The following is a 13,405-nucleotide window of genomic DNA, read 5'->3' as shown; positions in this document are numbered from 1 at the left end:
TTCGAGTTCAAAAAAAGTCATTAACTACATAGTAAAATGTACTCAAGAATGTATAGATAGTTTTTTTCCTAAGTTAATCAAAAGTTAAATCAGAATCTATTCAACCAACCAAATCCCACCAAATTACGTACCAAACATTAGAGTACTCTAATACTAGTATGATATCTTTTCAACAAGTAGCAGAAATCACAAACCCCTAATATGTGATCACCAATCTATCCCTCCAATTTCCATTAAGCTTATTAGCCATAGCAATTGCTGCAAGGGTCAATGTTGTGAGATTATGGTTTCTCTCAACTTTGGACCATTGAAGGTCCAAACCACGAAATCCAGAGTACAGCAGAAACAAACGGGGCTAGGTTCACACGAAGTTCAACAAAATAAACCAAATTCTTCTTAAAAAAAAAAAAGAGTTTCATCCATGAATGGTATCCCACATCAAAAAATTTATGGATGGATCAAATGTTAAAGTTCCCAATGACTATAACAAAGATGGTTATGTAATTCAACTTCTGTGGCAAATAGCTTTTATCCAATATTTTATTTTTTACAAATCACTAATGAGCTTCTGATTTTTGAAACACTTGAGTTGAACATTTTCTTTTATCTAATTGGACCAGTAGACACGACATGAGGTTGGAAACTTTTAATATTGCAACGATAACACATCAACTCTTAAAGGATAATGACAGTACACAATAAAAGTTCATATCTTTCCAAGAACGGCGTCTGCTACAGAATATCAAACGAAGAATTTTAGGAAAATTGAGGTAAAAGACCAATTGGAAATGGTGCATCTTTATCAGTGCAAGAACTTTTGGGTTGGGAGAACCATGCACAGATTGTGATTTATTCAAACATCTCCGTGAAAGAACGACTTCCGTTAGACAAGCCTAGATGAATGAGGAAACGAAGATATTTAGTAAAATTGAGGTAGAAGACCAATTGAAAATGATGCATCTTTATGACTACAACAACTTTTGGAGTTGAGAGAGCCGTGCACGGATTGTGCTTTATCCAAACAATGGTGAAGCAAAAAGTATATGTTATGGAAAGATATGACTCTCTCTGGAGGAAAAAAATCACTATTGTTTAATCTTTAAATAGTTCATTCAACTCCTCAAATCCAAACATGGCCGACATCCAAGTCATTCAGCCACCGTTCCATCTATGAACGTAAGTTTATGTGATATACTTAAGGATCACATACATATATCTAAGTACATGAATGTTTAAACATACATGTTCTAAATAAGACATCATATAAAAATTAAGTCAATGACATCGTGACTCCACTACCGTGAATGTGTGTTCTTAATTTTTGTCCATCAATTCTTTAACACATTTAAAAGGTTTATGCAGATAAAATGGAAGTATGTTGGAATTGAGGCCCCAACATTTTCATTTCATCACGGCCTTCTTGCAGCTGTCTTATGCTTATGATCATTTGATTACAATGCCTTCATTTTTCCTTGTGGTATATAGTAAGTCCAACCCTCTTGGACATGTTCATGTTTAAACCACATTTTTTAGAGGTTAGTGCTGTTAAATTTAGATATGAAATTAGCACCCATGCTCCTAAGCAGCCTTGGAAGCTAATTGATGAAAAATACAAAAAAATTTGCTTAAAAGTCTATGAAAATTTTCTTAGATCCCGCACTGACATTCAATTGTCCGAATCGTCCTCTACAGTACATGATCACCAGACCCATATAACTGCACTGCATATTGTACTTAAAGAAATGCAATGGTGTAATGTCAGGATTCCTTTGAAAAAAAACCTGGTCGATCTGTTTTCTCAGCAATATAGACTTAATGGTTGAAAATAAGCAAGAATTGTCTTAAGGTGAAAAGGCTAATGTGTTGGTTGCTTTCTGATGCTACACAAGGTTAGTTAGCATTTTCAGTCTATGTCAATTTATGATAAATGTCTCACAAAAATGCAACTTCGTCACATTACTTAATAGCCGTTCCTTCTCGTAGACCAAACTAAAGAACATCAAATCAAAATCTACTACTCACATCTTCCTCCTGTATAAGCAACTTGCTCTCTCATACCAGATTCCTTAACTAGCTAGGCCCTACAAGTATATTTGAATATATAGATTATTAGTAATTAGTCTTCAAAGCATGCAAGAGCAAAAAAAGTATGTAGTAGCTCCTAAATTTAGCTCAGCAGCATTCAGAAAAGCACAAACTGAATTTATACGAAAGAAATTGTAATGTTCCAGCTATACTAAACTTGATTGGATGGTGAAAAGGAAATGAAAATCTCTTTGTACTCCAACGAAGAACAACTGCAACACTTATATATGTACCATAGTTTTCAAATCCATAATACACACCTGTGCAGTCCAGCAATTGATCAAATTGCCCAAGGAATTCCTCAAATTTGACTTATCCTGCACTTGCACAATGCATATGCTTTGCCTGACTAACATCCATGTTACCAGATAATTAGAAATAGAAGAAGTAATTAATATATTCGAGTCAAAGATGAAAACACTAGCAGAAGAAACCAAACAGCAACAAGAGACTAGCTAATAAGGAGGTCTTCATTCAAGATAAAACTCAGATTTTGCAGAAGAAGGATTACTTTCCTAGAGACGAGCTTGCTTCTTATAGTCTGAATTATAGTAGAACAAGTCACTGTAGGAGGCTTTGGACTCATTCATTTTCCCTCTCCCTCTCCCTCCCTCCCTCCCTAACTACCTACGTACCCACCCTACCTATCAAGATGTTCTTGGTAATACTAGGGAGATTTTTCCATTGCTATTGAGAAGCAGTCGCAACCCGGCCACACATAGCCATAAAGCTAGACAAAATGTCCCAACAGAATGACCAATCAAAGAACAAATGTTCAGCACACATCATCAATATACCAAGGTACCAAGAATTTGATTCCATGTAGTGAAAGCATAGTAACTTCCTACAAGCCAGTTAACACAATCATCTTGATTAGTAATGGATCAAGTAAGTTTTCAGTCAAGATTTTGAAGCCAATACTAGCTTCACAAGTCACAGACTACAAAGACCATTCGGTACTCATTTACGACACAGCTCACCATCACATCCTTACAGATCCCAGACGAGGATCAGAAGTTCAAATAATGTTCTTAATACCTGATCATGGAGGAAACTGTCTTCCCTGATTGGATCAAATTGTATGTACTGTACATGCATCATGCATTCCCATCAGTGATTCAACCCATCATATATATATGTTTTGCATAGACCCCAAAAATAAATAATTCCCAGAAACTTTCTCATCAAACACGGTCTCCACAATCCCATAGTTTCTCCTCATCTTACAGAAATACCCCATACTGTGCAACACTAAAAACGAATTGCTCACTAAACCAGTGTCCTTCTGCTCTTTCACTTCTCCTCAACATAGTGACCAATTATAAATATATATAGGTTGATCTTAGAGACTTAGATCTTTCAGATCTCTGATTATTTAGGAGTTTTTAACTTGTACTTGATTTTTGCTAAGGGTACAGTTCACACCACTACAAGTGTGCTTCCTTCATAAGTGCTTCAGAACTTGATGCCTATTCCTCCTGTGACTTAACCTCGATTAACCTCTATCAGCTTCCTCCATTCTAAATTTTTAGGTTATACATTTTGCAAAGTAGTGCGTAGAATCCCTGAAGATTTTTTTATTCCTCTGAATCAAAAGGATTCTCTGCAACTTACCTGCCCATTATTAGAAACACGATAGTACTTGCAAGCTCAAGTAAAACACCCCTACTCAGAAACCATGTTTCGGTGGCATAGGTTCTGCAAAATACTTAGCTTCATCAATCAAGCTTTTGTTTCCATGATCCACCTGTATCGAAATCAAATTATATAGGCTTATATATAGTCCATGCTGCTCCTTTTCCAATGTCATGTTTATTGTGAAATTCAGGATAAAAGAATAATACTAAATCAAATAAAAAGATCCTAGGAGGACAAGTTAATTTCAGAAATAGACTTGATGAAGGTGAACTACAATTGTCTAGAGTGAAAAGACTCACCTGTTCATTGCTTTCTCATGCTGCAAGTGGTTAACATACATATGGGTTCAAAATTAACAGACAAGATATATGATAAGAGTATAAGATGTTCGAGATACAATAAAATACAGTATGTCTTGAGGTAATGTGATTTGATCCTCCCCACAATATAGGCATATGCATGTTTCTCAAAGAAATCAAGATTTACTACTGAACTTATCATCATGAAAACCTGCCTAGACTGAAAAATCCACTAATAATTATTAGTATAGACTACAGACTAACAAGGTACACTCCTATTTAAGGATTCTATTGGTTCTTTACTGATGATATTGGTCAATGTATATATAAAGTCTATTCACACTAGCAATTAGTGCAAGCACATTAAAAAAAATTGAAAAAAAAAATGCAATGATCTGACTAGAGATTTCTTGTTAAGCTCATTTTTAGGACCCTATCCGGTATGCACAGATCAATAACATCCTACAAGCTTATAACTAGTTTTCTAAGGTTTGGAATGATTGCTTCATATTGCTGTCTAGTTGAGCATAACATTTTGTTATTTAATCATTCACTGCTCTGTCGGTGCCAGATCTCTAAAGTTAAAGACATGATACACCGATATGCAGCAGAGGTACACAATTATCATTTGATGTTATAGCACTGAACTATCGAGAACTTTGAAAACTAATTACTTATCTTCAAAAATGACACTGTCAAGAACTTTGAAAACTAATTACTGTTGTTATAGCACTCTTAACTTTTGAGCATACTTGAATATATATTCAAAGAAAGATGGGTAATCAGACGAAATTTATGCTGAAAAGCAAATGAAAATCTCTCTGTCAATGAAGTTGATTTGCATTTCAATTTGTCAAAGCTTTGCATAGCCTTTCAAAATTTGCATTTACCTATTTCCAATGAAGGTCGTTAATACCATAATAGTGAAATTACCCATACTGCGTTGTTGCCATCTGTTTATATTGTTTCTGACAGTTGGTCACCATATATCAGTTTAGTATGTTCAGGATCAGAAATCAAATATAGATATTTTCTTACATATATACATATGTTTTTCCATACTATCTTTACAGAAATTAGCTGGTGCAAGCAGGAGAGAAGTATTTGGTAGTAGCTACTCCATATAGCTTCACTAGCATTCAGAAAAGCGCAAACTGACTATATAGTATATCAATTGCCATGTTCCAGCTACTAAACTTGATTGGATGGTGAAAATCAAATGACAACCTCTGTCCTCCAACAAAGAACAACTGCAAGTATATGTAACACAGTTTTCGAATTCATAATAAGCACCATATATATAAGCTAGCCTACTAGGATAGCCTGCCCAAACCAAACAATTCTATACTGAGGGACCAATGGTTCACTAAATTCTATATAGGTAATTGAAGCATAGTAAGTTAATAACTACCTCCAAGCCACTTAACACTATCTTGGTTAGTAATGGATTAAGTAAGTTACTGATAAAAATTGTAATGCCAAGAGTAGCTTCATCAGTCACAGAAGCCCAAGACCATTGGTAAACATTTATAGTACAGCTCACCATCACAACCTTACAAATCCAGGCATTAGAGAATTCAAATTGTATCTTTAATTACCTGATCATGGAAAGAACTAGTGCCTTCCTTGATCGGATCAAAATGTCCTGTACATGCATCATTCATGCCCATTGGTGATCCCACCCAGTATATAGACCACAAAAAAAAATTCCAAGAAACAACTTCTCTTAGACTTCAATCACCCTCTCCCCCAAGCCATACTGGAACACTAGGCATATATTTCAACCAAAACACACTACGAGGCAAAGTGTTTTTCAGATTGAACTTTTATCAGATATATTTTAACAATAGCTCAAATTGTGTTTCTTGCATGATTGAAGGCCAAAATCTAGTTTGAGTGACCAACACTATATGAAGAAATTGATGGATTAGTTAAGGATTGGCTATAATCAATCACATTGGAGAGTACAAGGGCATAAGCGATCATATTATAAGTTTAGGGGCACAAATGATTTTAGGTATAAAGTTCAGGGTGGTAAAATGATTTTGATTTTAGCTCATAAAAAAATATAACTTCAATCTTAAATCTTTCAAATCTCTAGTTATTATGAGTTTTTATCAAAGGGTACAATTCAAACTAAAAGTGTGCTTCCTTCATAAAATCATAAGTGCCTCACAACTTGATGCCTATTCCTCGTGACTTAACCTCGAATAATTCCTAATTAATCATTGTCAGCATCATACATTCTTCCTTTTATGTTCATATATGTTGCAAACTAGTGTATAGAGTCCCCACATGTTTTGATTCTTACTAATAAAAAGGATTCTCTGTAACATACCTGCCCATTTCAAGAATCACAATTGTTCTTGCAACTTAATTGCAAGTAAAGCACCCCTACTGATGAACCAGGTTTGAGTGGCATTGCTAGCTTCTGCAAAATTATTAGCCAGCAATCAAACTTTCATTGCAGGCAGAATGACTTGTATCCAAATCATCCCCACAGCTTATTCAATTAATAGGTTATAGTCCATGCTGCTCATCTTACCATGTCATGTTAATTAATTGTGAAATTCCAACAAAAGTAAATACTAGAGAGATCCTAGGAGGACAGGAATAAAATTTCAGCAATAACACTTAATGAAGGTGTGCTAGATTTGTCTCGAGGTGAAAAGGTTAATTTGTTCATCACTTTCTACTGTGACATGAAGTTAACCTACATATGGATTCAAAAACATAAAAGAGAAAATGAGTAGTAGATCACATATGGTAGAAATGTAGAATACAAGCATAGTCTTGCAGCAGCGCAACTTGATCACATCAGTAGGTAATATTATCTACCAAATTTGATCACACATGGTACAATATACACTACGTATGGAACATAGATTGGGCAACTGTATCATATAGCTCGGCAACATTAGTATGAAAATCTCTTTGTCCTCCTATGACTGCAGCAAGACTTATGTAGCAAAGTTTTCAAATTTAACACACCTGTGCAGTGCAGCAATTCAATACCCCAAAGATGCCTCGATCAGTTTTCATTACTCCTGCATTTATACAATCATTTCATTTACTTAAGCAATAGATATATTAAGTTATTAACAACAGAAGGAGAAGAAGTAATATAATCCACTTTGAAGATGAAAAGATAAAAAAAAAAAAATGATTTAGACCTATTGTGTGTATATCCATTATAATCTAAAGGGTTACTCATTGCCCATCAAAATTTGAAGTCCTAGTATACAAGATGGTGCAGGGAAAGAAGAAGATCGAACAAGAAAGATCCGACCTTTAATCCATTAGAGAATTAGGTTTCCTACAAATGACCAATACAAATAGCATGTTTAGTTACCGGATCATGAATCGAAGTCTTGTTAGTAGAGGGTACATGCCTGCCACCGGTGAGTCCTTCACATTCAAACCTCAACATAGCTTCATCAAAAACCATCTTTTGGAACACTGAGCATATCGTAACCCAAAAAAATCCGGGCCACGAAATTGCTCATTACACCCTCAATAATAGAAGAGTCTCACATAATTAATTAACATTACACAATCTCCGTCGTTTACCATTCCTCTCAGTTCTCTATACCTCACTCTCTCTCGAGCTCTTTCATGTCTCATTTTAGTCATTAGTTCATTATCATTGCAAGCCACCTGTCACCACCGTGGCTCACCGCGCAGTCACTGCGACCCATGCCACCATGAGAATTTAAACTGTATCCTAACTCTCTATTATTTAGAAGTTTTTATTTATTGGAAATTATTATATACACCGACGGTGCAAATGACCCAACATTAATGAGATGATCTCAACCCTTGATATTTATAATTAATATTTTTATTAATAACCTAAGAGTGTATTTAATATAATCTAACCATCTATTTATGTCGGTGCAAGTGCACGTCGGTATACTGAATCCTCCCCCCTTATTTATTCGTAATTTACTGGAAATTATTCTATGCACCGACGGTGCAAGTGACCCAACCCTTATAAAATAATCTCAACTCTTGATATTTATTATCAACTTTATTTTTAATAAACAAAAAGTGTATTTAATGTAATCTAACCATTCATTTATGTTGGTGCAAGTGCACGGCGGTGCTCTGAATAATCTCTCGTAATTTACTACTGTGACTTTTTTCGAATTTGAAAAGGTACACAATTAACCTCTACAAATGTGCTTATCTCACAAGTATGGCTTCAAATCTTCTGTCCCCATTTCCCTATTCTCTTCCCTGTCTCCCTATAAAATTTTGACACTTGGCATTGTTGTCTCCTCAGCCTAACCATCTCTTACCAGCCTACAACCCCGTTTAACTCTGACCCTCACCATCAATTTCTCCTACACCAGAACTGATCTGCAGAGAGCAACCACCACCCCCACCACCCTCCCAACCAAACCCGCCGCCACCACCACTCCAAATCCTTTGGCCATGCCAGAACTCCAGATCAACACCTAGGTTCCACCTCCAACAACCCAGCCCTTCACCGTCGAAGCCCCACCGGAATCCCTTCTGCACAGCCATGGTTTGCCAGCCAACACACCCACAAAACAGTCCCATAGCAGTACATCGGCAGATCAATCCTCAAAACAGATGGCCATCGATCACAATTGCTTCTTCTCCACCAAGACAAGACCATCAACCACCCATCCGGTAGCAACCACCACGCACCGGTGAGGCCAGAGGCCCGTGCCAGCACCGGGTCGCCGCCGGAGGAGATCACCAGAGAGAAAACTGAAAAAAAAAAAAAAAAAAAAAAAAAAAAAAAAAACCAACCCTTGCGCAAAACTGCAGCTTGCCGAGAAAGACGGAGAAATCTAATTACCCGGAATCTCTCTCTTGATTTTGGAATATTGCTAAGTTGTTTGTGTTTGATGGCACAGGAGATTCATGTTCCATGGTGGCATTTTTGAAGAGGAGTTCCAGACGAAAAGCAAGACAGCTGACAGCCGAAGAAGAAGAATTGTTGTTTTAGTGTTTTGGGCGAGTTAGAGATGTTGGGTTAGAGTTAAACGGGGTTGTAGGCTGGTAAGAGATGGTTAGGCTGAGGAAACAACAATGTCAAGTGTCAAAATTTTATAGGGAGACAGGAAAGGGAATAGGGAAATGGGGACAGAAGATTTGAAGCCCACAAGTATGCTTGGCCTAGTCTTTAATAACCAATTGATGATCTTCTAAGGCCATCTCCAGTAGGAAAGGGCTATAATTTAGCCCCAGAAATATTATTTTTTATTCTTGAAATAGTGAACCATCTCCAGTAAGGCAAGGGCTAAATTTTAGCCCTTTCAAGTATTTTATAGTTTTAAATTATATTTTTCAAATTTATCATTTTATTGTATTATAATAATATTTTAATTTAGACAAAAATTAATTTTGGAGACAAAATTAATTTTTTTAAAGTGTATGTTTGGATGAGGTATTTATGTGGTATCTTTTATAACATTTTCGGATAGGATTTTTTAGTTTTCTTTTGATTATGTGTAGGGATGGCAATGGGGCGGGTTGGGGATGGGGATCACAATACCATCCCCATCCCCAGGGTCATTTTCTACCCCCATCCCCGCCCCAATCCCCAATAAAAATATATTGGGGATTCCCCATCCCCATTGGGGACTAAGCCTCCAAATCCGCCCCAAATCCCCAATAAGAATTTAATAAATAAAATAATTTTTTCTCATATTGCCTTTTTAAAAATCAAAATTTACAACAAATAAATTTAAAATATGATTAACTTCATAAATCATAATTCAGTGAGTACAAAAGTCAAAACTTTTAATTAGTAAATGTATATATTTGTGATTTATATTATAAAAAAAAATTAAAATATATATAAGTTAAATATATGTATATATTATTGGGGCGGGTTTGGGGATGGGGATCACAATACCATCCCCGCCCCATCCCCAATCTTAGATAGCGGGGATTGGGGATCCCCATCCCCATTCCCCATTTGTCCCCGAATTCTCCCCTCATTAGGGGCGGATATCCAATGGAGCTCCGCCCCACTGGGGATTTTTGTCATCCCTAATTATGTGGTTGCTTACTTTAATTTGTAATGAATAAAAGTTGCTTACTTCGCCCAATTTCCTCCTTCTCCTCACGATCTAGTTGTGAACTGAATCGATAACCATGTCACGTAACTGTAACTGGTCATGTAACTGGTTACGTAACTGACCATGTCACTGACCAAGTAACTGTAACTGGTCATGTAACTGGTCACGTAACTGACCATGTAACTGACCACGTCACTGACCAAGTAACTGTAACTGGTCATGTAGTTGATCACGTAAATCAAATTGGTTTCATTTAAACCAATAGAAAGCTGCCACATGCCCCCCCTCCCTTTTCCTTCTTCTAGCAGCCCATTTTCTCCACATTTGGGTCTGCTGCTGGGACCACAAATTCTGGACTAGGCCAGCCAAAGGGCTAAACATAGCCCTCTCACCAGCCCGATGGCATTTTCATGGCCCTTTGACCCTTTTAAAACTTGCTATTGGAGATGAAATAAGGGCTAAATTATAGCCTTTGGCCCTCTAGACCTCCTTATTGGAGGTGGCCTAACCTTTGACAGCTTCCTCCATCATTACCACATCCCAAGTCCCAACAATAGAAATAGGTAAAAGGCGAAGCAGAAATGCTATTATGCTTGATTTAATTGTACTAGCTAGTGTTGAACAAAGAGCTAGCTAGTAGGTTAAAAACCAGCATTACGATTTTTGGCCTATGCAAGTGAGCATTGGGCGGAGTTGCAATGGCAAGGCTTGTACGTGGCGGAGTTGCAATGGCAAGGCTTTTACATGCACCTGAGGAGTTCGCTGCTTGATGCTAGTCACGTATTGGAGGGTAGAAGCGTATTTTGCGACATGAAGAACGAGGGCGTTGGGTCGGAATGACGATGTTTTGGCTATTGAAGGGGTGATGATCAAGTGGGAGAAGACTAGTATTTGGATGTAGAAGAGAATTAGGGACTGGAATTGTGAGGAATAAGCCATATATATATATTGTTAACTTATATTTCTAATAATGAATATATCGAAGTACTCATCCCATTATATAGCTGCGATGGGTTTGAGTGCAAGTAGTGTTTAAAAAAATGCACACAATGTCACATTGATAGTGTGCATATCCTTAATTGAAACCAATACTTCGATCAGACGGAGCATATTGAAAAAACTGATGGGTTTGAGTTGCTAAATCGTTTTTGCTGCTCTTTTGGATCTGTCTAGGGTTCTATATTAGTATTGATGGGTGTCGGTGCATTTCTGAGTCACCGTTTGGGTGCGCTAGCTAGCTCTGATGCTAAACTGAAAAATGCCTAGAAATCTCCGTGGAATCAATCATGTACATGTCATGCTGAAGCCACGTTTCTTTATGCTGATTGAGCAGAACTCTATCACTTTGGTCTTAGTCTCTCAGATAACTTGATTGGAATTTCATGTACCTTTTTTTTTTTTACATTACTTATCCATGGCCAGAAGGCACGTACATCAGATGTTGTCTCATATAAAAAAAAAACTAAATGGCACAAGCCGCCAAGCAAAAGACAGGTGACCCTCATTGTTAATACATGCGCTCACTTATTGAGCCTAAACAACAAGAAATCAAGTCCTCACTACTAACCCCTCTTTGAAAAGTAAACCTAGTCGCCTAGAGACCTCAATTGGTGTACAACTAGAATAAACTAAGAAGAAAGTAATAGAAGACCCAATTTCAAGTGGTAGGCAAGAGACCGAAAAGCCTAGGGCTTTCCTTTGCCCTTATCTCTAGGGCTAGAAACCGAACCTCCAATTGCAATTACTATGACGTTGGCTCTTGTTCTTACTTCCGGCAGTCTACCGGTCTTCTTCTTCAGAGTGACAAGAGGCACATCATTGTCATCCTCGGTCAAAGGTTTTCCAAATAGAAAAGATTGAGAGGACCTACACACAGGACCACCGCCAATTTTTCCCAGATATGAGGCGCTACCACCCGCTGCGAGAGCAAGAGAAGCAGCAAAGCTTGTTGTGACTGCATCTATAAAGGCCCTGGAGAGGAGGAAGCGATAGCAAGAGGCTAGAGGCTAGGGTGCCGGAGAAGACTAGGTTGAGAGAAATACTCTCCTAGGGTTTTTTTTTCTTTTACTCACTCTTTTTCTAGAATTCCATGTACGTTGTTTCTTCTTTCTGTGTGATTATCATTACAAATCTGCCACAATATTAGACCTAATGTATAGGTATGAAAGGTGATTAAGTGGCCGCAATAAATTAAGTTGAGACAAGAGTACGTTTTTCTTTTCGGGTAATGGCTTACTACTAAATTTTACAAACTGGTGTTCTGATGTCATTTTCATTTTCCCTTCTCATACAATTTGCTATGAGAAAATTTTATGAATGGTACCCCAAGTAATGCCCACTCCGAATTTTAGTACATCAAGTTCCAAAACATAAACTTTGGTTTCAAAACTTACCTAGTAAACATACATGAAGTCAATGACGTCATTAGTGTCGTGCCAGCTGTCGTATTTTAAGGGATAATTTGGTCACTTCAAATTTTTTACTCTGAGCACTCAGCCTTCTCTCTTCTTCTTACTGTGGGCACCCAACTCTCTCTCTCTCACCTGCTTGCACAGTACAGCGTGCAAGTAGCACCAGCGACCTTACAACTGACCGCCAGCCAATCAGTCTCCAATCATCACCCATCACCTACACTTCAAATTCAAACTCTACAATTCTGATCTAAACAACGCAAACAAATCCGATCAACACTACAACGACCGATCAAAAAAAACCCAAAAGCACTGCAGAATTGACTTGGGATTCTTCAGAATTGGGTTCGAATTTCAATTGGGTTTCTTTGGATTTCTAGAGTTGGATTTCAGAATTGACCTGGGATGAGGACGATGCTTTTGTGGGAGGAGGACGATGACGGTGATGGTGCCGCGTGGTCTCCGGCCTCTTGAACCCGTACTTCTTGTCTTCAGCAGCGGCAGACACAGTGTAGAGGTCATCGAAGGCCATTACTAAGAAGAAGGGTAGTTGGCGCGATCATCAAGCCAAACTTATCCTCTTCTGTCTCTGTAAACATGTCATCTACCATTTTTCTCAGTAGTCCCTCACTACCCAAAATCCTAGGACTCCCAAGTCCCAACCTTTGACCCCTCTGAAATCCCAGAAAGCTTTTTTGGGCAACTTGAACCAAAACCCATTTAAACCCCAATGACTTTTCCACTGTTACCGATCATTTTCATCTTCTTCTTCACTATCGCTCTCATCCCACTTACATTCTCTGATCCTTTCATCGTTTTGCATGGTAATTTCTCTCATCATCTTGTTTTTCCTTATAATTTCATGGGTTTGGGGTAGCAGAGTCGGTGAGCGAGGTTGAGAGAGAGAGAGAGA

The sequence above is a fragment of the Rosa rugosa genome, chromosome 7, assembly GCF_958449725.1.
Source record: "Rosa rugosa chromosome 7, drRosRugo1.1, whole genome shotgun sequence".
Taxonomy (NCBI): Eukaryota; Viridiplantae; Streptophyta; class Magnoliopsida; order Rosales; family Rosaceae; genus Rosa; species Rosa rugosa.
The sequence above is the reverse complement of the archived record's forward strand: the minus strand, read 5'-3'. Positions refer to the sequence as shown.